The sequence below is a fragment of the Lissotriton vulgaris genome, chromosome 9 (assembly GCF_964263255.1).
Source record: "Lissotriton vulgaris chromosome 9, aLisVul1.2, whole genome shotgun sequence".
In the NCBI taxonomy this organism is placed as follows: domain Eukaryota; kingdom Metazoa; phylum Chordata; class Amphibia; order Caudata; family Salamandridae; genus Lissotriton; species Lissotriton vulgaris.
The window spans coordinates 152,352,538-152,375,250 of record NC_141697.1 but is presented as its reverse complement, the minus strand read 5'-3'; the positions used below and the strand labels follow the sequence as shown (position 1 = coordinate 152,375,250).

Below are 22,713 nucleotides of genomic sequence, written 5' to 3'. Positions count from 1 at the left end.
TCAGCTAAAGCAGTAAGGGGCTGTCCGTTTACAGACACAGTACACCTATACGGTGGAGACTTCTTTTCTGTGGGGGAGCAGTAGTAGTTACGGGCCATCCCTATCTCCATAGGCTCCTCTTTTTGTGGACAGAACTTGGCTATATGTCCCATTCCCCCACACTGATAACATTGTGGCCCCACTGAGGGGGGTCTAATAAGTGGAACAGCGGGTGAAGGACCACTGGGAAGAAGTGAAAAAGGTTCTGGTTTCTTAGCCACTATGGGTCGAGGTGGTCGGTGGTTAATACTTCCCCTTGTCTTCCCAGTTGTGTCTTCTTGTCCTTTTTGGAAGTCCTGGGCTTGGCTGTATGCACTAGCTATCTCTACTGCTGTTTCCAAAGTAAGGTTAGCCTGTTGTCGGACCCACCGTTGAATCGAAGGATGAAGTCAAGCTAAGTGCTGCTCTAGATATATCTTGGCCATGATCCCATCCTTATCGGTAGTTGTGGGCTTTAGCCATCTATCTGCCATGTCCTTCACCCTAAAGTATAGAGCACGAGGGGTCTCTTGTGGTCCTTCTTTCATTTGTCGTAACTTTATCCGATATGTTTCATCGTCTATTCCTAGCCTTTCTAGAATGCACTTCTTAATATCGGCATAGGGTACTGTTCCTTGTAGAGTGACTGCTTGATATGCTGCTTGCAGGTCTCCAGATAAAAGGGGACCCAGATATTGGCCCTGCTTGTCTGCCGGCCAAGAGGCCGCGGTGGCCATTCTCTCAAAATTACTAAAAAAGAAATCGGGGTCTTCTCCAGCCACATAACGCCGCAACACTACAGATGGCAAGGTGGTAGGTACTCTTTGTTAACCGAGGACCTCGGTAAGCTTATCCAAAGCTGCTCCTTGAGTTTGTCCTTGACCTGCCAATACCTTCTGGATTTTGTCACGGTCTTCTTCTACGACCGTTAGAAAGCGTTCCATGACTTTTCCCAGGGGTTCTTGATTTTCGGCCATCTACGCTAAAGCAGCCTCCATTTCGCCTTTCAATCCCACTTCTGAAACCACTTGTGGGAGGGCAGGTTTGATATACAGGCGAGGAGGCTTCAGAAGTGGTTTCGTGGAAAGTGGTTTATTGAAAACAGATGAGGTTTGGGTTGAATAACTAGTCAGTTCTTTGGGTTCTTTGGTTCCTCCTCTTCGGATGTTTCGTCAGATGAGCTGAATGTCTTGATTTCCTTCTCTGGGTCTTCACGGTGATTGTCTCGGAGGCTCATAGGAGGGGAATGAGACAAAGAAGGGAACAGTAAGTAGTCTGTTTTCTGACTTAGTGATTTGTCTTCCTGCACCACACCGTTGTGCTCACTATTGGGTTAACTGGTGAGGAAAGATAGTAGAACTGATATTCCTGGGAGCCCAAGAGACTTAGGTTCAAGCAAGGGGGGGGAGAAAGAGTGAGGGATAGGGTTCTAATGTCAGGTTCAAATATGAATGGGGGTTCTATCCGATATCAAGAGCAAGAGAATTATGGCTGAATTAGCAGAGTAGCAGTTAGGCGGTCGATAGTGTCTTAGGGGTCATGCAGCGTGAACACATAGGAACAACCTGGTTACCTCCTGTTACGAACCCACCCGACACCACCTCCCACTTCCTATTCACAAGAACAACCACATAGAACAAGTTTACTTACAGGCCCCGCCGCAACTCTCCTCCGAGTTGCGGCCGCTCCACAGCCTCCTCCGGGCACCACCAGTCTTCACTCCAGCATTCGTCTCCGTCCTGGTTCCCTGGTATCCCGGTGTCCCGCCTATCGGGTCCCGCGTCTTCTCTCCGCTCTCCCGGGTCTTCAGGCGTTGCAATAACGGGTCCTGCGTCTTCTCTCTGCTCTCCCAGGTCGTCCGGTGTTGCAGAATCGGGTCCCGCGTCTTCTCTGAGCTTCTTCATTGGCTCGATGCTGCCCCTTCCGGGTGACGTCGCATCCACTGCCAGGTCACGCTGCTGGTCGCGCTCCTGTGTAGAAACAGGAAAACATTGTGGAAGTCCTGTATGCTGTTTCCTCGCTGGTTCCCGAAGTACGGGGTCTCTATCCAGCGTTTCATAGGTAAGCCCCGGGTCCTCCTCACATACACCAAAGATGATTTTTATTTATTTTTTTATTACTTTTTTTTTCTCACAACAGCATAATTATTTTACATGTTTATACAAAGTAATACACAAAGATAGGTACATATCTATAGTGAAAAAAATGCTTGTATACAGGAGATAAGCTGTAAATTTCTGTTTGCGTATGGTGCTTATGTGGGGAAGAGCCAAATCTTGAGTAGTTTTCTGAAGATAAGGTAGTTGTCGGTGGACCTTATGTTGGGGGTTAAAGGGTTCCATAGTTTGGCTGCTTGAACAGAGAAGGATGTGCCACCCATGGTTTTTTTCTTGTATGGTGGGATTTTGAGGCGAGATGCTCCTTTAGGTTTAAAGTATTTTATTCAGTGCAACAGACATAGAAAAACAAAAACATACAGAAGGTATGAAGCATTAGTGCGGGGTGGACACGGCCGCTCCCACAGCGTAACATCTGCAGAGGATAGGTCGACCACGGGCCAGCCCAAAGTGGCCTTGCTGGACACGCATTGTTGCAGTATAGCGTTACATTCCCTTCACAAACTCCCCCCTAACCCCAACTCCCAACTCCCCAATTCCCCTGCCCCCCCTACCGCCCACCCGCCGTCCAGTGTACAAATCTTTCCAAGACAACCACCAAGGTCGCCCTCAAATGGAGGGGTGAATCTCTCAGTCACTCAAGGGTTCGGCAGGATTGGGTCAGTGAGCCTCAAGAGGCGAAGATATCTAGGACAGGTGAGTTCCCTAAATTCAGTGAGTAGTAGAGAGTGGAATGGTTGCCAAAGCTCATTAAATTGTTCTATATCCCCCGCCACCGTGAGTGCCTAATACATGCCACAATCTGTGAAGCCAGCCCGTGAGTGATGGTATCTTGGTAGTGCGCCAATGTAGTAAAATGTTCTGAACGGCTGAACCCAATGCAATAGCTATCTGTCTGCCCCTGCGGGATCGGAGGGGATACATCAACCCATTCGGGAGCCCCAACAGGGTGTATGCGGGGAAACGTGGCAGCTCCGTATCAAAGTGGGAGTCAAATTCGTCCAACAATTCCTTCCAATAGGGCTCTAGTAGCGGGCATTCCCACAGAATGTGTGTCAATGTGCCTCGGCCTCCACACTCTCTCCAGCATGTGTTCTCCCTGCTACTGTCTGTTAGACCTGTCTGCTTCTGGGGAGACTCTAACCATTATTATTTATTTTTGTCCCCCTTAGCCTCCCAGAGTTTCTATTTTTATTTTTACATATGTCCATCAGGAATCTTTTTTTAATGCTGTCAGGGGGCTAGGTGTTCCTTGGCGATGACGCCATTTTTCCCTCATAACTTGTGAGGCCTAGTCAGCCCCCTTGAAACTTTAGGGATCTCCAGAGACCTAAAATGGTGTCCACCAACTGCCATAACGGACACTACTGGAGGACAGGTCCATAGGATAACATTAGGGAACTTTCTGGAATTAACTAGAGACTTCTGCAGGTCTCAGGCCACCCTATATAAGGCCAGTGACCAGCAGCCATTTTGTGCTGACCCCAGAGTAGAGGAGTGAGGCAGTGGTGAGAGGAGGTGGACACACTGAGAGCAGCTAGTTTGTCTCTGAGGCTGACAGTTTCTTCAGAGGATTGTTCCCCCTTCAACCTTTGACCGATCCCTCTCTCAAAACAACAATTGCTGATAAGAACATTAAGCTACTTGAGGAAGAAGACCCTTCTATATTGGAGCCCCAGTGAATCCTCTCAGGACACCCTTAACTGAGGGTATCCCTGACTTCCCACACCCAGCGCTGCGCTTACCGGTGCTGTAGAGCAGCTGTAGTGAAGGCGGGTGTCTGTGGCACCCTAGCGACCTGAGGAGCGAGGGCGCCGTGTGTGCACATCCTTCCTGAGAGGCCGGAGTGAGAAGTGACTGACCAGGAGCAGCGGCGCTGCTGCGATCGGCTGTGGGACCCTGGGGGCACCAGCCGCGTCAATCCGAGAAGGAAGCGCTGCCGCGCATGCCTTGAGCGCGAACGCTTCTGTGGAGGCAGGAGGGGCCTAGGATCGGGCAGGCCCGGGAGAGCAGCGTCACCGGAAGAGCAGCGTCCTTCCTTGGAGTGAGTGCGGAGGCGGGAGAAGAGCGAGCGCTTCCGCGCATGCCCGGCGGAGTAGTGCCGCCTGAGGAGAGCCGGTCGCGTCAACAAGGAAGCCGACCGCGTCGGAGATTCAGGTATTCGTCCCCCCCTCCTGAGGAGGCTGAAGCGCCACAGCGGACGTTGCGGTAAGGAGCCTTGGGGCCAGGAAAGCCTCCCTCGACCTTCCCCAACAGCCGTCTGCTGCCAGGCTCCAGCGCGAGTAGAGGAAACACCCGCGACACGCCCACAACCCTTCAAGTAAGCCGGGTAGTGTGGGGACGGGAGGCAGCAGCACCGGGTGAAGGAGACAGGACAGTGGGGCTGCGACTAAGACCATAAACTGAACTGTCCAGGGAAGCCTGACTGGAGAAAGCGGGCTAGTGTACTGCCTAATTCTGATTAAAACATCCCATAAGTGGCACGGAGGAAAGAGAAGGAAGTTGTGTAGGGAACCACAGGGTTCCTGGGTAAAAACCCTTGCAGTTTATTGATAATTGAAGAAGTAGATCCTCTACTAGATAGGTGTGCCTTTAAATTAGAGTGAGGGGTACCTTGCTAATATTATTGTGTCTCCCCTTTTAGTCACATTACTGGTGGGTAATGCTGTGAAGATCTACAACCAGGTCATTCTGTTGAGTTGAGCAGTGCTTAAGAGCTGTGGGGTAATGTACCTGCTAATGAGTCTTTAAAAACGTATTGCACTGTCAGACTGCATTTTCCTTTCTGTAAATTTATTAGTGAAGTGTATTGTGACCTGAATAACTACAGACCTTAAATGTACCTTTGATTCTCAAATTCTGACCAGGAAAAATATTGAAGTGTGATCTGAATTTCATGTACAAGGTGTAACTTGATTGTCTTTTATCCCTGACTAAAAAGTATAACAAGAAAAGCATATTATTTTTATAAAAGGTAACGGTATTTTTCCAAACAGTGGTGTTGTGTCTTTATTTTAGTGGTTCATCACTGAGTTACTGTGAGTGAGACTTGTAAGTACTTAACCAACGCCTTGAGTTAGCTGTAGCCACTACTGTGCCAAGCTACCTTATGTAGACTTGGGTAATCTAGGTCCAGCATAATTGGTGTTTCAGCGGTGGGATAACGGATTTGTACTTACACTCACTTATTAGTAACGCAGTGCCAACCACGAGACCTCACCTGGAGTTTTCTCCCTGCGGCCCTCCTAATTTACATTTTGATTTTTCTAAATTGTCTTCTGGCGGTGGGTGGAGGTTGACCTCAGGTCACTTTGTGGATTTCTCCTGTGTAGCAGTTTATACTCCAAATAGAAATGGAGATAAATGTGGAAGAGCTGGAAAATTATACTGTGACCCAATTGAAGGAATGGTGTCAGCAGCAGGGGGTGTTTTTCAAGAAAGGCGCCAGAAAAGTTGAGCTGCTGACCAGTATCCCGGCATGGGTAGAGGCTCATTCCGGGGAGGAGGTAGATCCTGAGGAGAGTGACAAGGACACTGTCCTGGAGACCGCAACACTGTACCAGGCGGGAGGGGAGAACCTTGTAACAGGTCCTAGAACACCTTCCAGAGTGGGCAGTAGTGTGTCAGAGAGGGGCTTGACCGACGCCGAGTTAGAAGATAGGAGGGAGGAGAGGAGGATGAGAATAGAACTAGCCAGGATGGACATGGTGAGGGAGGAAAAGAGGTTGGAGCATGAGCGGACCATCAAAGAGATGGATTTGCAAGCCCTAAATTTACGAACCCCCAAACCAGAGAATGGTGGCAGCGATATCCAAACCAACACCAGGGAACCCAGACCGTACCTACCAAAAGATATTATGGCTTGCTATGTACCCAGTGACGACATTGCTAAATGGCTAGCCGCCTACGAGGTCTCGCTGAGGGCCCATGGGATTCTGGAAGTCCACTGGGGAGGTGGGTTATACAAATACATGCCCCCCACTGGCAGGGATACTTTGTTGGCCCTTGATCAGAGTGAACAGACCTACTACCCGGCTATGAAGTCAGCGCTGCTCAGGAAGTTTGGGTTGACCCCTGAGAAATATAGGCAAAAGTTCCGGGGCAGCTACAAGCTGGGCACGCAAAACTGGGTAGATTTTTTGGACTACTCCAGGAAGGCCCTGGAGGGTTGGGTAAGAGGCAGCGAAGTAGGAGACTATGAGGGACTATATGACCTCATACTCAAGGAACACCTACTCGAGAAGTGTCTTCCCGAACTAAGACAGCATCTGGTGGACAGCAAGCTGACCAGCCCCAGGAAGCTTGCTGAGGAGGCGACATCTGGGTTAGTACCCGGGTGTCGACTAAGGGGACTGGAGGGAATCCCCAGAAGCAAGGACAGGGCGCCCCCCAGAAGAAAGAGGGAGGGGAAACTAAGAGGGAGTTCTCAAAAGGGCCACAAAATACTTCGCAAGGAAGGGGCAGAGGATTCATCCCTAAGAGTAACCCCCCTCGCAACCCTACCCCTGGCCAAAGCCAGCAGCCAAGGGTTGTTCATTGTTTTGAGTGTGGTGGTGTGGGACACTATAAAGGAGATGTGAGATGCCCAAAAAGACCACCCCCTCCCACTGGAGGAAAAGCCCCGGGAATCACTAGTGTAGTGCTCGGGGAGTAGATGCCTTTGGTTAATGGAGGGGAGCGGGCGGGTGTCACTTTAGTGTCCCTGGGAGATAAGGAGATGGTTCCAAAGACCCAGCTGCCCTCTAATACTACTAAGTATGAGCAGTGGGTCACCATCAATGGCCATAGAGGGGAGGCTCTGAGAGACACAGGAGCCAGCATGACTATGGTAAGGAGTCAGCTGGTGTCTCCAGAGCAGGTCATCCCAGATGTACTCCATCCCGCCGTAATGGCTGACAGCAGATTGGGCCACTACCCGGTGGCTGAGGTTCCCTTTGAGTGGGGAGGGGTTGCAGGTCCACTTCGAGTTGCCGTAAGCCCTGCCGTGCCTGTTGACTGCCTGTTAGGGAATGATATGGAGCACAATGCTTGGAGGAGGGTGGAGTACCAGACTCACTCTGAGATGCTGGGACCCCCTGACTGGACTTGTGTCAGCACAAGGTCAGCGTCTGCCCGAAGGGGGAGCTCACTTACGCTGGAGCCTGGAACAATGGCCCAGCCGGCTGCCAGAGAGGAGAAGGACAGGAGGCCGGAGGACCCTGCCTCGACATCTCCACCTCGTGAGACAGATGGACCACCTGCGGAGGTGGATCTGGAGTCCACAGGGGAGAATGTTGCTTCCCTGGAAAACCTACCCATCCCTACTGAATGGCATGTGGAGGGAGGTCCTTCCCGGGAAGAATTCTGTGAAGCTCAGAAAGAGTGTCCTACTCTCGAGGGGCTGCGGCAACAGGCCAACGCCCAGGCAGCAGGAAACATTGAAGGGAGCTACCGGATTTACTGGGAGGATGGACTCCTCTACAGTGAGCCCCAGGCACCTGGCCATGGTTCAGCCAGAGCCTTGGTGGTCCCTCAATGCTTTAGAGCCTTTCTACTGGAACTGGCTCATGAGATACCATTGGCAGGACATCTAGGACAGGACAAGACCTTTGCCCGGCTTGTCCCCCACTTCTACTGGCCTCGAATGAAAGTGGCGTCTGATACCTACTGTCGGACGTGTGTGTCCTGCCAAGCTAGTGGGAAAACAGGGGTGAAGCTTAAAGCTCCCCTGGAACCACTACCTGTCGTTAGCACCCCCTTTGAGAGGGTGGGCATCGACATTGTGGGGCCATTGGATCCACCAACTTCAGCTGGTCACCGGTTCATACTGGTTTTGGTGGATCATGCCACACGGTACCCAGAGGCAATACCTCTGAGGACCATCACTGCACCCGTGGTGGCAAGGGCCCTGATGGGGATCTTCACCCGAGTGGGTTTCCCCAAGGAGGTTGTGTCCGACAGGGGGACTAACTTCCTTTCAGCGTACATGCGGGCTATGTGGAAGGAGTGCGGAGTTACCTATCGGTTTACCACTCCTTATCACCCTCAAACCAATGGTCTTGTGGAAAGGTTTAACAAAACCTTGAAAGGTATGATACGGAGTCTACCTGAGAGCCTGCGGAGGAAATGGGACATCCTCCTACCCTGTCTCTTGTTTTCTTACAGGGAAGTGCCGCAAAAGGGAGTGGGCTTTAGCCCCTTCGAACTTTTGTACGGGCACCCTGTACGGGGACCTCTCAGCCTGGTGAAAGACGGATGGGAACGGACTCCCAGGAAGCTTCCCCAGGACGCGGTGAGCTACATGCTGGCCTTCCGGAGCCAAATGGCTAAGTTGTGGAAGCAAGCTTCAGACAACTTGGAGGCCAGCCAAGCAGTTATGAAAGAGTGGTATGACCACAACGCTCACCCAGTGGAACTGGAGCCTGGACAGAAGGTGTGGGTGATGGAACCTGGAGAGCTAAATGCCCTCCAGGACCGTTGGACAGGCCCCTTTGAGGTTTTGGAGAAGAAGGGGAAGTCCACCTACTTGGTGGATCTTAAGACCCCGAGGCAGCCCCACAGGGTGCTGCATGCCAATTGCCTCAAGCCACATCATGAGAGGCCCGAGGTTGTCTTGATGATGGTAACCGATGGAGCAGAGGAAGAAGAAAGTGAACCTCTCCCTGATCTTCTCTCGTCCCAAGAAAAGGATGGGTCGGTGGAGGGAGTAATTCTCTCGCCATCCCTAACTCCTGAACAGCAGAGTGATTGCCGCCAGATCCTGGAGCAATTTTCTTCTCTGTTCTCCCTTGTCCCGGGTAGGACCCACCTGTGTACCCATGACGTGGACACAGGAGACAGCCCACCTGTGAAGTCTAAAATCTACCGGCTGTCGGACAAGGTGAAGGCCAGCATCAAGAGTGAAGTCGCCAAGATGCTGGAGCTGGGAGTGATTGAACCTTCTGGAAGCCCTTGGTCTAGCCCGGTGGTTTTGGTACCAAAAGCTGCCCCACCAGGCACCACACCTGAATTGAGATTCTGTGTGGACTACCGAGGTTTGAACTCAGTAACCAAAACTGATGCACATCCCATCCCACGGGCGGATGAGCTTATTGACCGGCTGGGAGCTGCTCAATACTTAAGTACCTTTGACCTAACTTCAGGGTACTGGCAGATTTCCCTTACCGAGGAGGCGAAGGAAAGGTCAGCCTTCTCTACACCTCAGGGACACTACCAATTTCGTGTGATGCCCTTTGGGCTCAAGAATGCCCCTGCCACTTTTCAGCGGCTGGTGAACAGGGTCCTTTCTGGAATGGAAGCTTTTTCTGCTGCATACCTGGACGACATTGCTGTCTTCAGTAGCAGCTGGGAGGACCATTTGCAGCATCTGCAAGCTGTTCTTCATGCCCTGCAACAGGCTGGCTTGACAATCAAGGCCAGCAAGTGTCAGATCGGACAGGGGTCGGTGGTGTACCTAGGTCACTTGGTGGGCAGAGGGACGGTGCAGCCCCTCCAGGCAAAGATTGAGGCTATCATCGCCTGGGAGCCCCCCAAGACTCAAACAGAGGTCCGAGCCTTCCTGGGCCTCACTGGATACTACCGTCGCTTCGTGAAGGGGTATGGCACTATCGTAGCACCCCTCACTGAACTTACTTCCAAGAAGCAACCCCGACGGGTAGTCTGGACGGAGGCTTGCCAGCGAGCCTTCATGACCTTGAAACAAGCATTGTGTTCCGCTCCCATTCTCAAGGCCCCTGATTTTGCTAGAGAATTCATTGTCCAAACAGATGCGTCAGAACATGGCATTGGGGCAGTGTTATCGCAGCTAAATGATGAGGGCTTGGATCAACCCGTGGTCTTCCTGTCCAGGAGACTACTCCCCAGGGAAAGGAGGTGCAGTACAATTGAGAGAGAAGCCTTTGCGGTGGTCTGGGCTCTGAAGAAGCTGCGACCATACCTGTTTGGCTCGCCCTTCCTAGTTCAGACTGACCATCGCCCCCTTCGTTGGCTGATGCAAATGAAGGGGGAGAATCCCAAGTTGCTAAGGTGGTCCATCTCCCTACAGGGAATGGACTTTAGGGTGGAACACCGACCTGGGGAGGACCATGCCCACGCAGACGGTCTATCCAGGTATTTCCGCCTTAGTGATGAGGACTCCCAAGGGGTTGGGTAGTTCTCCTCACTTTCAGCTGGGGGGGACGCGTGTTAGACCTGTCTGCTTCTGGGGAGACTCTAACCATTATTATTTATTTTTGTCCCCCTTAGCCTCCCAGAGTTTCTATTTTTATTTTTACATATGTCCATCAGGAATCTTTTTTTAATGCTGTCAGGGGGCTAGGTGTTCCTTGGCGATGACGCCATTTTTCCCTCATAACTTGTGAGGCCTAGTCAGCCCCCTTGAAACTTTAGGGATCTCCAGAGACCTAAAATGGTGTCCACCAACTGCCATAACGGACACTACTGGAGGACAGGTCCATAGGATAACATTAGGGAACTTTCTGGAATTAACTAGAGACTTCTGCAGGTCTCAGGCCACCCTATATAAGGCCAGTGACCAGCAGCCATTTTGTGCTGACCCCAGAGTAGAGGAGTGAGGCAGTGGTGAGAGGAGGTGGACACACTGAGAGCAGCTAGTTTGTCTCTGAGGCTGACAGTTTCTTCAGAGGATTGTTCCCCCTTCAACCTTTGACCGATCCCTCTCTCAAAACAACAATTGCTGATAAGAACATTAAGCTACTTGAGGAAGAAGACCCTTCTATATTGGAGCCCCAGTGAATCCTCTCAGGACACCCTTAACTGAGGGTATCCCTGACTTCCCACACCCAGCGCTGCGCTTACCGGTGCTGTAGTGCAGCTGTAGTGAAGGCGGGTGTCTGTGGCACCCTAGCGACCTGAGGAGCGAGGGCGCCGTGTGTGCACATCCTTCCTGAGAGGCCGGAGTGAGAAGTGACTGACCAGGAGCAGCGGCGCTGCTGCGATCGGCTGTGGGACCCCGGGGGCACCAGCCGCGTCAATCCGAGAAGGAAGCGCTGCCGCGCATGCCTTGAGCGCGAACGCTTCTGTGGAGGCAGGAGGGGCCTAGGATCGGGCAGGCCCGGGATAGCAGCGTCACCGGAAGAGCAGCGTCCTTCCTTGGAGTGAGTGCGGAGGCGGGAGAAGAGCGAGCGCTTCCGCGCATGCCCGGCGGAGTAGTGCCGCCTGAGGAGAGCCGGTCGCGTCAACAAGGAAGCCGACCGCGTCGGAGCTTCAGGTATTCGTCCCCCCCTCCTGAGGAGGCAGAAGCGCCACAGCGGACGTTGCGGTAAGGAGCCTTGGGGCCAGGAAAGCCTCCCTCGACCTTCCCCAACAGCCGTCTGCTGCCAGGCTCCAGCGCGAGTAGAGGAAACACCCGCGAAACGCCCACAACCCTTCAAGTAAGCCGGGTAGTGTGGGGACGGGAGGCAGCAGCACCGGGTGAAGGAGACAGGACAGTGGGGCTGCGACTAAGACCATAAACTGAACTGTCCAGGGAAGCCTGACTGGAGAAAGCGGGCTAGTGTACTGCCTAATTCTGATTAAAACATCCCATAAGTGGCACGGAGGAAAGAGAAGGAAGTTGTGTAGGGAACCACAGGGTTCCTGGGTAAAAACCCTTGCAGTTTATTGATAATTGAAGAAGTAGATCCTCTACTAGATAGGTGTGCCTTTAAATTAGAGTGAGGGGTACCTTGCTAATATTATTGTGTCTCCCCTTTTAGTCACATTACTGGTGGGTAATGCTGTGAAGATCTACAACCAGGTCATTCTGTTGAGTTGAGCAGTGCTTAAGAGCTGTGGGGTAATGTACCTGCTAATGAGTCTTTAAAAACGTATTGCACTGTCAGACTGCATTTTCCTTTCTGTAAATTTATTAGTGAAGTGTATTGTGACCTGAATAACTACAGACCTTAAATGTACCTTTGATTCTCAAATTCTGACCAGGAAAAATATTGAAGTGTGATCTGAATTTCATGTACAAGGTGTAACTTGATTGTCTTTTATCCCTGACTAAAAAGTATAACAAGAAAAGCATATTATTTTTATAAAAGGTAACGGTATTTTTCCAAACAGTGGTGTTGTGTCTTTATTTTAGTGGTTCATCACTGAGTTACTGTGAGTGAGACTTGTAAGTACTTAACCAACGCCTTGAGTTAGCTGTAGCCACTACTGTGCCAAGCTACCTTATGTAGACTTGGGTAATCTAGGTCCAACACTGTCCATTTCATGAACCCGCTCTGGTGTGTAGTACCAATAGGTAGAGACCTTTGTCAGAGTGTCAGTAAGGCCCATGTGGTATGCTGAGTGTCGTGCCCTGTAGTATATCTGTTCCCATTCCTTGTGGCTCAACGTTCGACCCAGCTCCCGCTCCCAACGCTCTCTTCCTGGCTTATAGAGGTGTGAGGAAAGAGGCTGCAGCAGCGGATAGAGATCTGTAATCAATTTAGAGTCCGATGTGCGCGTCAGAAGCCATTTCTCGTACGGTAGGAGTCGTCTGTCGGCCGACTCCCGCACCTGTGGCTGTAGTGCCCAGTGGTGAGCCTGCATGTAGCGGAGTCTTTCTGATTCGGGGAACGAAAATTCCTGTCTAAACTATGGGAAGGAAATAATTCCTTCAGGGCCATACATATGACACAGGGCTCGGCACCCGGCCGCTCGCCAATGGGTAAATGCCCCCTTTTCCAACCCCGGAGTAAAGTCCGGTCAGTCAACCAGCGGTGTAAGTGGCGACGGGAACGTGGTGAGATTATGTGCGAGGTCGGTGGCGTCCCAGACCCTCAGGGGTACCCTGGTGACAAAGGAGGCGTATAGATTCGCAGGTCGGTGAGGCCGGCGCAAAAATGGAATTTCTTGCAGGGGTCGGCCCGCCACAGCCTGATCCTGGAAGAGCCAGTGCTTATACGACTCCCATCGGCTCCATTCCACCAGATAGCGTAATTGGGCTGCGTAGAAGTATCTACGGAGATCCGGTATTCCTAGCCCTCCTGACTCGGGGGTTAGCATGGAGAGAGCTCTGTGCATTCTAGGCTTCTTGCCGTGCCAGATAAAGCGTGAGAGATCTGCCTGCAGCTGAGGAATCCACCTAATCGGTGGTTGGAGTGGCAAGGCCCGGAACAAGTAAAGAACCTGGGGGAGGATCGTCATTTTGATGGCAGCTATCCTGCCCAGCCAGGAAAGAGTGCCGCGATTCCACCGACCAAGTTCCTCCCACATCTTCTTGCCCAGTGTGGTGTAGTTAGCCGTTACCATGGCCGGTAGGGTAGGGGCCAGCTGGATCCCCACGTAGGGCACTGAGTCCGACGACCAATGCATGGGGAATTGGCCTTGTAAATGCGCTCTGGTGGCCGGCGTAAGGGAGATATCCAGAGCCACAGATTTCTCCATATTCATTTTAAAACTTGCAACTGCACCAAAGGAGCCCAGCTCCTCGATGCAAGCTGGCAGGGCCGTCTTGGGCTCATCCAGCGACAATATGACGTCATCCGCATAGAGGCTAATGGTGTGTTTAAAGCCCCCAAACCGCACCCCTGTTGCCGTCGGGTTGTCACGCACCCGTTGGAAGAATGGTTCCATATAAAGGGCGAAGAGTAATGGTGAGAGCGGGCAGCCCTGCCTGGTACCTCTCTCGATGTTGAAACTCCCCGAACTGCAACCATTCACCCGCACCACCGCAGTCAAGAAATTTGTAGCAGTTAAGAACCATGGAACGAAATTTATCTCCCATGCCCGCCTTCACCAGGACCTGCCAATGCACTCGGTCAAACGCCTTCTCGGCGTCCACCGCCAGGATCATTCTCTCTCCCGGAATTCGAGAGGCCTTCTCTAAGAGGTGAACGATCCTCTTGGTGTTGTCCACCGTCTGCCTCCCTGGGACAAATCCCGTCTGGTCCGGATCTATAAGACCTGGTAGGTGGGGGGCTAATCGGGCTGCAAGGATCCCTGTGTACAATTTTAAATCCACATTCAAGAGGGATATCGGTCTGTAGGAGCCGCAGTGCTTCCGGTCCTTCCCGGGTTTGGGGATAACCATGAGTGAGGCCCGTAGGAGGTCAGGCGGAATGGCCCCTGGAGTGGCAAACGAATTAAAAAGGCGAGTCAGAATCGGGGCCAGTGTCGAGCAGAACATCTTGTAAAAAAACGATGTGTACCCGTCCGGACCCGGTGCCTTACCATGCTTGAGCTTAGCGATGGCAGAAATTACTTCCTCCATTCGGATTTCCTTATCAAGATGCTCTGCCTGCGAGGCGTCCAGGGAGGGCAGGGTCACCGAGTCCTAATAAGCGGACGTCGCAGCGTCATCCGGCCGGTCTCCGGCATATAGATCCGTGTAGAATCTACGGAACGTTTCGGCTATTTGAGCGTCTTCCGACACCACCGCCCCCGTGGGATCCAAGATTTCTTTCACCACTTGACTCTGTTGCTCCACACGGAGCCGATTGGCCAGCAGTCTGCTACAGCAGTCCCCACCTGTGTAGTATTTATGGCGCAGGCGAAGCGCAGCATATTCCGCGCGGGCCAAATCCTGGGCCGCCAAGAGCTTCCTCGCCTCCTTAAGTTGCCTCCATATTCTGGGGGCCCCCGTCCTGCGGTGTATCTGTTCGAGCTCACTAACACGCTGGGTGAGTTCCTCCTTTTTGGCCTGTCGTTCTTTATTCTCAGCCGAGGAGATCGCTAAAAATTCTCCCCTGAGAACTGCCTTCAAGGCTGCCCACTGCGTTGCCAGGGTGGTGTCAGGGTTATCGTTGTGGTACAGATACTCCCGGATCGCTCCCTCAATGCGGTCCACCACCGCCTTCCTGTGCAGCAAGGTGTCCCGGAGGCGCCATATTCTGGGAGAACTCGTCACCGGCGGTAGGCCCAGGGTGGCGGAGACCAGGGCATGGTCCGACAAGGACAGCACCCCTAGGTCCGACGAAGAGACCAATGCCCGTACCGGAGTTGTGACCAGGAGATGGTTCAGCCTCACGTACATCTTATGGGCATGGGAGTAATACGTATATCCCCTATCAGTGGGATGCATGTGTCGCCAGAGATCATGCAGGTCAACTTCTGATAGCTGCGCTTTACACCTGGCTGAGAACTCCCCGACATGCGGGGTGCGGTGTGCGGATCTGTCCATGGCCGAGTCAAAAACCATATTAAAATCCCCTCCAATGATTATATGCCTATCTTGCGAAGCAGTAACATCCACAAGCGCTGATCGCAGGAAGTGTTCCTGTTGTTCGTTAGGGCTATACAGGGACCCAACTGTGAAGGTGATACCCCCGATCCTAAACCGGTATGCCAACAGCCGGCCTTTGTGTTCTGTGTGCTTGTGGAGAATGTCCCCCTTAAAGTGTCTGGCTACCAGGATTGCCACCCCTGCTGTCTTATTGGCACTGGAAGAGTGAAACTGTGTAGGGAATTTATGCGAGCGCATCCTGTGAGTGTCCCACGGGAGTAGATGCGTCTCTTGAAGGAGACATATGTCAGCGTGAGTGCTCTCCAAGAGAGACAGGACCGCTTGTCTCTTAACCGGGTTGTTGAGGCCCCGTACATTAAGAGTCACCACCTTAAAAGTACTGGGAGGCATGGAAAAGGGTATACGTGAAAGCGAAGTGTCCCTGCCCGGGCAAGGCAAGGCAGACAAGCGCCACTGAGGCTGCTAGGGCCTACATGGTACACTGGACGACTCCCCCCTTCCGCACCAACCCCCAAACCCCTACCCAAAACTCCCCGACCCCCCCTCCAACCCTCTCTCCCCAATCCAAACCCGAAACATCCCCAACAACCCCTCTCCCTCCCACCCTGCCCCCCCCAACCGGTCCCAAAATTCCATTGTCCCAGTCCGGTCCTCAGCGTACAAGTCTGCGGAAAGTTACTCAAGTGGACGTCCAGCCACTGCCCACCGCCCCGACGCCCCCCCACCCCCAAACCCCCAAACCTGCTTCATCTGAAAGGCTATGTCGATCTCCCCCCGGAGTACATTCAGGCTGCCAGAGCAACTTCAGTAGATGCTGTGTCTCTGGCTACTTCTTGGACTGCGTTGGCCATGTCCACTCGGATAGTGGGTGAATCTGGTCGAGCAGAAGATGCAGAGGATCGCCGCGCCGGGATCGTCTGCCAGCCGTCCCTGGAAGCGCGACGTCGGCGAGGGGTGGGGGCCGCGTCATCCGTTGCGGTAATTCCAAGTACCCCGCAGGTATCCTGGAGGGAGCGAAGCTGATGTAAAGTCCCGTTCCACCTAAAAATAAGGCGGAAGGGATGGCCCCAAGAGTACTGTGTGTTGTGATCCCTCAGGAAGTCCGTTGCAATTTTGAATGCCTTACGCTTCTGGAGTGTGATTATCGACAAATCCTGGAAGAGAGTGACTTGGTGCCCCCGGAAACGCAGGGACTGCTACTGTTGCGCCTCACGGAGAATCCATTCCTTCAAAGGATAGTCCGGCAGGAAAGCCAAAATATCAGCGGGGGGTGCAGAGGCTCTGCGTGCCGGGCCCACCCTATGAGCTCTGTCTATTCTGATGGTGAAATCATCCGGCTCCCCCAGTATCTCCCTAAAGAGGTCTCTTAGATACCCAGCAACGTCCTCACCCTCTTCTCCAGATGGAATTTCCCGGACCCGTATGTTGTTGCGACGGGACCGGTTCTCGAGGTCCACATTGTGCGATTGGAGGTCGAGTTGCTGATCCCTTAGGCGCAGCACCTCCTGCTGCAGCTGTGCAATCTCTTCATCCCGGGAGTGACCAGCTTCCTCTATAGTAGATACTCTCTCACCCAGGCCATCGACCTCTCTCCGCACCTCCCGGACCTCCCCTGCAACTTCCTGCTTCAGTGCTTGGAAATCTTCCCTAAGCGAACTAAAGAGGGATTCGAGGAAAGATCTAGTCACAGGAGGTTCCCCACCTGCAGCCCCTTGGGGGCTGCTCGGGTGGCCTCGCGATTGTTGCCCCCTGTGTTGCCTCGCCGGGCCTCTATTCAGCATTTCTGGTAGTGTCCGGTCCCCTTTCTTGCTCCCTCTGTTGCCAGCCATGCTGCCGGCGGGGACCCCAGGGGAGCAGACTGTCGCTTCCTAAGCTCTGGGCGCCTGGTGCCTCAATCACGGTCCGCGGCCAGTTCCACCGTTCAAATCAGCGGCAGGCTGGAGAGGATTCGCTTCGGGGGAGCCCACCGCCAGGCCGCCTCCCCGATCTCACGTAGTGAACTGCACCGGCGCCCCCCACCTAAGTCCTTCGCCTCTGGGCACCGGACACTCGTTCCACTCCGCTCGGCGCCTTAGTCCGCTACGGTGAGTCCCGCTCTGTTCCTCCGGTGGGCTGGCTCAGCTGGGATAGGGTCGCTTCAGGGGAACTCTCCGCTAGGCCTCCTCCCCGGCCTCGCGTAGCGATCTGCGCCAGCCCTCCGGGTTCAAGTCTCTCACCTCCGGGCACCGGGCATTTGCACTCCCCCGCTCGGCGCTGTAGTCTGCCACGGGGATTCCCGCTCCGGTCCCTCGGCTGGCTGCCGTCGCCGGATGAAGTCCGCTTCAAGGGAGCTCGCCGCTAGGCCTCATCCCCGGCCTCGCGTAGCTATCTGCGTCAGCGCTCCGGGTTCAAGTCTCTCACCTCCGGACGCCGGGCTTTTGCACTCCACCGCTCGGCGCTGTAGTCTGCCACGGGGGTTCCCGCTCCGGTCCCTCGGCGAGCCGCCGCCGACGGAAGAAGCTCGCCTCAAGGGAGCTTGCCGCTAGGCCTCATCCCCCGCCTCGCATAGCGATCTGCGTTAGCGCTCCGGGTTCAAGTCTCTCACCTCCGAACGCCAGGCATTTGCACTCCACCGCTCGGCGCTGTAATCTGCCACGGAAGTTCCCGCTCCGGTCCCTCGACGAGCGGCTGCCGCCGGAAGAAGCTCGCTTCAAGGGAGCTTGCCGCTAGGCCTCATCCTCGGCCTCGCGTAATGATCCGCACCGGAGCATCAGGTACTAGTCTGTCGCCTCTGAGCACCGGGCACACACACCCCTCTGTCCCACTCTATTTTTCAATTGGACTGCTCCACCACAGGACGCCTCCGGGCTGGCCCGAACCTCGTGGCCTCAGCCTGTGGTCGTCTCGTCGCACCGCCTCTGCCTTCGGTCACACTCCTTGGGCTCTGGGACGGCGGCCCCGGGAGCCAGCAGCACCGCCGTCGTCTTCGCGGGGCGATCTCTCAATCTCCTAACAGATCCCCAGCCATTTGGGGGGAGATCTGCTAATAAAGGCGGTACAGGGGTTCGGGATTATGGGAGCTCGCAGAGAGTGCGACCGCTCACTCCGCCATCTTGGTCACGCCCCGAGATGCTCCTTTAGAGCGGAGGTTCCTTTGTTGAATGTGTTTGGTGATTTCATTCCTGATGAAGAGTGGTCCCATTCCATGTATTGCTTTGTGGGTGATACAAAGTAGCTTGCACGTGAATCTTCTGGCAACCGGCAACCAATGCAGGGCTTTCAAGGCAGGGGAGATGTGCTCTCGCGGTTTGATATGCAAGAGTAATCTGGCAGCCGAGTTCTGAATCTGTTGTAGTCTTTTCATGGTCGTTAAAGGTGATCCGTGATAGAGGCTATTGGCGTTATCGAGTTTGAACAGAACAAGGGAGATGGTAGCTTGGACCTTGTGTGGAAATCCCAAATGAGGGAAAATTTGTTGCAGCGTTTTTATAGTAGCAAAACTTGATCTTGCTAGTTTATCCACTTGGGCATTCATCGACAGCTTGGAGTCCATGGTCATTCCAAGGTTTCTTAATTCCTTTGATACTTTAGGCAGTGATCCCAGTTCATCAGGCCATGCGGCAAGCGGGTTGTAATGTTTCCAATCACCACACGTGAGTATTTCAGTTTTTGAAGCATTCAATTTGAGATGGCTCCAGGTCATCCACTGATCCACGGCTCTGAGATAGCTGAAAATTGGTGATTTTCCAATGTCTTTGGGGCATTCCAGTTGAAGGAGTATTTACGTGTCATCTGCATAGTTATAGCACGTAAGGTGAAATGTATTGATCAGTACTGGTAATGACTTCATGTAGATTTTGAAAAGCATGGGTGAGATGATAGAACCTTGAGGGACCCCTGCTTTTGTGGAGTACGGTTTGGACGAGAAAGGTGGGGTATAAATGACATTAGTTCTGTTTCGAAGGTAGGACGCGATCCAGTCTAGAGCAGTTCCCTCTAAGCCGGCTTCATAAAGTCTTTGTTTCAGAGTGTCATGGTCAACCGTGTCAAAGGCAGATGAGAGGTCCAAGAGGAGTAGCGCAGCAACCCTGTTGCGGTCAACTGTATTCTTTAGTTCATCCCGGATGGCAAGGAGGGCAGATTTAGTGCCTCTTCCCAGATAGAATCCTGTTTGGAAGTCTGAAAGTATGTCATTCTCTTCAATGAATTGTGACATCTGGGCGAACGCTGCTCTTTCTATCAGTTTGCCCAGGAACGGTCCATTTGTAATGGGTCTGTAGTAGTCAGGCTTCAGCAGGTCCAAGTTTGTTTTCTTCAGTAAAGGGCTCATGTATGACTTTTTGAGTTCTTCCGGAAATATTCCAGTAGTTAAGAAATCGTTGATGATTCTTCTTACTGGAGTGGCAGCAGAGGTTGTTAAAAGAATTGTCTTGAAAGTTTGTGGCGGACAGGGGTCAGAAGGGATGCCGGCAGGCCTGCTTGCTTTGACCAGGTCCATAAATTCCTCGTATGAGATGTGTTGGAAGGAACGGAGAGGCTTGATTAGAGCATTCTTGGATTGTTGTTTCGTACAAGGGTTAGTGCTGGTGCTTTGTTTCTGTTTAAGTACAATTCCAACATGTCTGCTTTGTCCGTGTAATGATTTGCCACTTTGCCTGAGAAATCTTGAGTAACAGGATGAGTTCCTTTTAGGCAATTTGATTTGTGAAATTCATTGAGTATTTTATAGAATTCTTTATTTGCACATTTAGCATTTTGAATTCTGTCTGAATAGTACCTTTTCTTAGCTTTTTTGATAGCAGACTTGTATAATCTGTTAATTTTCTGTAGGTGAAATTCGTCTTGTTTGGCGTTTGTTTTGAGCCGGGTACGTTGCAGCTTTCTAATTTGTTGTGTTATGTCTTTTATTTCTACGTTACTCCAAGGTGCTTTTTTTCTTTTGTTCTGTTGTGTGATTTTGTGTGGTATCAGGATGTCAAAAGCTTCCTGTAGCCACTCATATAGATTTTGAACAGAATTTATGGTTTCCAGATTTGTACTGGATGTTATTTGTGCTTCCAAGTGTTCCAAATTTAATTTGTTCCACGGCCGATAGGTGGATGGATGTAAGGTAGTTTTAGGTGAGTCACTTAGCATTGTTTTATATTGTAAGACAAGCAAGTGGAGGTCTGACCATGGGACTGGAGTTATAGTTTGAAAGGTAACTAGTTCAGTATTAGCAAAAAATGACATCTAGGATATGTCCAGCGGTGTGTGTCGGATTGTGGACAATCTGATGCAGGTTCAATGCGTTTAGGCCGGTGATTATAGTTTTTGCATGGGTCATATTGTGTTTATCAAACAAAATGTTACGGTCACCCAGAACGCATAGGTTGGAGTGTATTGTTATCAGGTTTGAAACTGTGTCTAGAAGTGCGTCTGGGAATGTTGCCTTGCTAGCTGGAGTTCTGTAAAGGAGCAGGAAGTTACAGGAGAAGACGGTGTAGGATTGCATCTTGTTAGAAGAGCCTCACAATTCTTTATGGAGATGTTGTCAATTTTAGTGATATGTATTGTTTGCCTGAATACAACAGCTAGACCACCTCCTTTTTGGCTATACGATTTTGGGTGATTATTTGATAGCCTAGAGGAATGGCTTCATGCAGGACTGGAGCCATATCTTCTCCCAACCATGATTCGGTTATGAATAGTATGTCTGGTTTTGCGTTGGTGAGAAGGTCGTAGATATGATGCTTGTTTTTAGAGAGGGATCGAGCATTTATTAGTAGACAGTTTAGTGAGTGGCCTTTGGTGATAGTGGTACTTTGTTTGGTAGCAGAGTGATCAGTATTGTGTGGGTTTGTAGCAGGTGTGTTTTTAGTGCTGGTATTAGCTGTATTAGAATAGCAATCGTGTAGCTGTTCTGTATCGTGTTCCTCATCCAGCATGCTAAGAAGGCATTTTGATGGGTCTGTATGTGCATGTGTTGGAGATGGTGTTTCAGAGTGAGTTGGAGTGCTGTGTTGCTTTTGTGGTGTAACATTTTTGTGAAGTAGACATGGGGAAGCAAAGTTGTGAGGTGTGGCATGTTGCTTATATTTTTTGCGTGTGTTTAAGGCGGAAGGTGAATAAGTCAGGGGAGGTGGTGCAGCATGTGGGTCATGTAATAATGTTCTAAATTGTCCAATGGATGAGAGGCGGTTAGAAGAGAGGTGCTGTATTGCTGTATCTGTGTTAGGTGTGGTGGAAGAGTGAAAGCTTGGCATTGGAGTTTGTTCCTTTGTGCGGTTTGAAAGGTGGTTATATGTTTGTATTTTGTGATGGTAAGTATTATGAGGTGTTGCGCTTTGAAGATCTTGTTGTGCTGGTGTGTGATATGTTTTGCTTTTGAGGAGTAGTGAAAAAAGGGTGCTGATGTATATGTTTTATGCAATGGATTTGGTTGTGTAGTATTGTTTGTGAGAGGAGGTTGTGACGTAGAGGGGGTGGTGATGTGTTTATGAGTAGAGTGTATGTTGTGTGTAGGAGGGAATGAAGTAGACATGAGAGTGTTTATCTTAGACCAGTATGTTACATTAGTTACAAAGTGTGGTGGTGTGCATAGTGTGTGTTATGCGTTAGTGTTATTATGGTAGAAGGGAGAGATTGTTTGTTGGACAACTGATGGAAGGATGTTTATATGTTTGTTAGTGATAAAAGGTGGTCTGTTAGGTGTAATTACAGCAGGGGGAGTGTGTCTGAATGGGATGTAGTTATGTATGGTGTTTATTGGCGTTGTGTTAGTGATGAGTGTATTGGTTAGTGGTATAGGATAGAGTTGTGTACTGTTTGTAGGTGATGGTGGATATGTGTGGTAGTTGGGATAGTAGGGTGTGTAGATGTGGTTTGGTTTGCCATGGTGAGCAAAAAAACAATGGATTTAGTCCCAGGTCTCTGTACTGGGGTGAATGTATGACATTGTTCTGCATTCTGTCCATCAATTGTTCTTTTTACATTCCACATGTGGCATTTCACTATTTTGTAATACATATACTAGGTACCTATATGGAAAGTCAGAAGCAAGTCAATGTACCCATGTTTAATGGGTAGCACAAGCACTGTACGCCATTTTAGCAGGGGTAACATATTTCTAATGCCAGCAAAAATAGGGGGACAGAATATGGGGAAACATTTGGGGTGGCCATGCAGAAAAGGTGGATTTCCTACACTCTTCATGAACATTTCTACATAAACACTGAAAACGAAAATGGCATGCTAGAAAACAATAATTCTTGAAGCAGGAGCATTTTTCTAAATACCAAACCAATCAATGGAAAAACCCCTTGTGGGGGTTCCCCTCATATTTAGAGGTGCCTGGTGGGAAGAGAATGGGCAAGCTAAGATTGCCAAGGGTGCAAGCTTTGTCTCTACTGTGGTCTGCACCACTCAGGTTTACAAATATTGCAAGACTCAAGCCTTAAGCTC

The 22,713-nt window shown here is 51.4% G+C and overlaps 1 long non-coding RNA gene across 1 annotated transcript; it reads left to right on the top strand.

The window, feature by feature from the left end:
* Nucleotides 1–2,147: 2,147 nt before the first annotated feature.
* LOC147689765 (uncharacterized) lies at nucleotides 2,148–20,962 on the top strand. The gene is made up of 3 exons (XR_015299761.1): nucleotides 2,148–2,445; nucleotides 18,412–19,527; nucleotides 19,568–20,962. It is a non-coding gene; the product is annotated as an uncharacterized LOC147689765 (long non-coding RNA).
* Nucleotides 20,963–22,713: the final 1,751 nt, after the last annotated feature.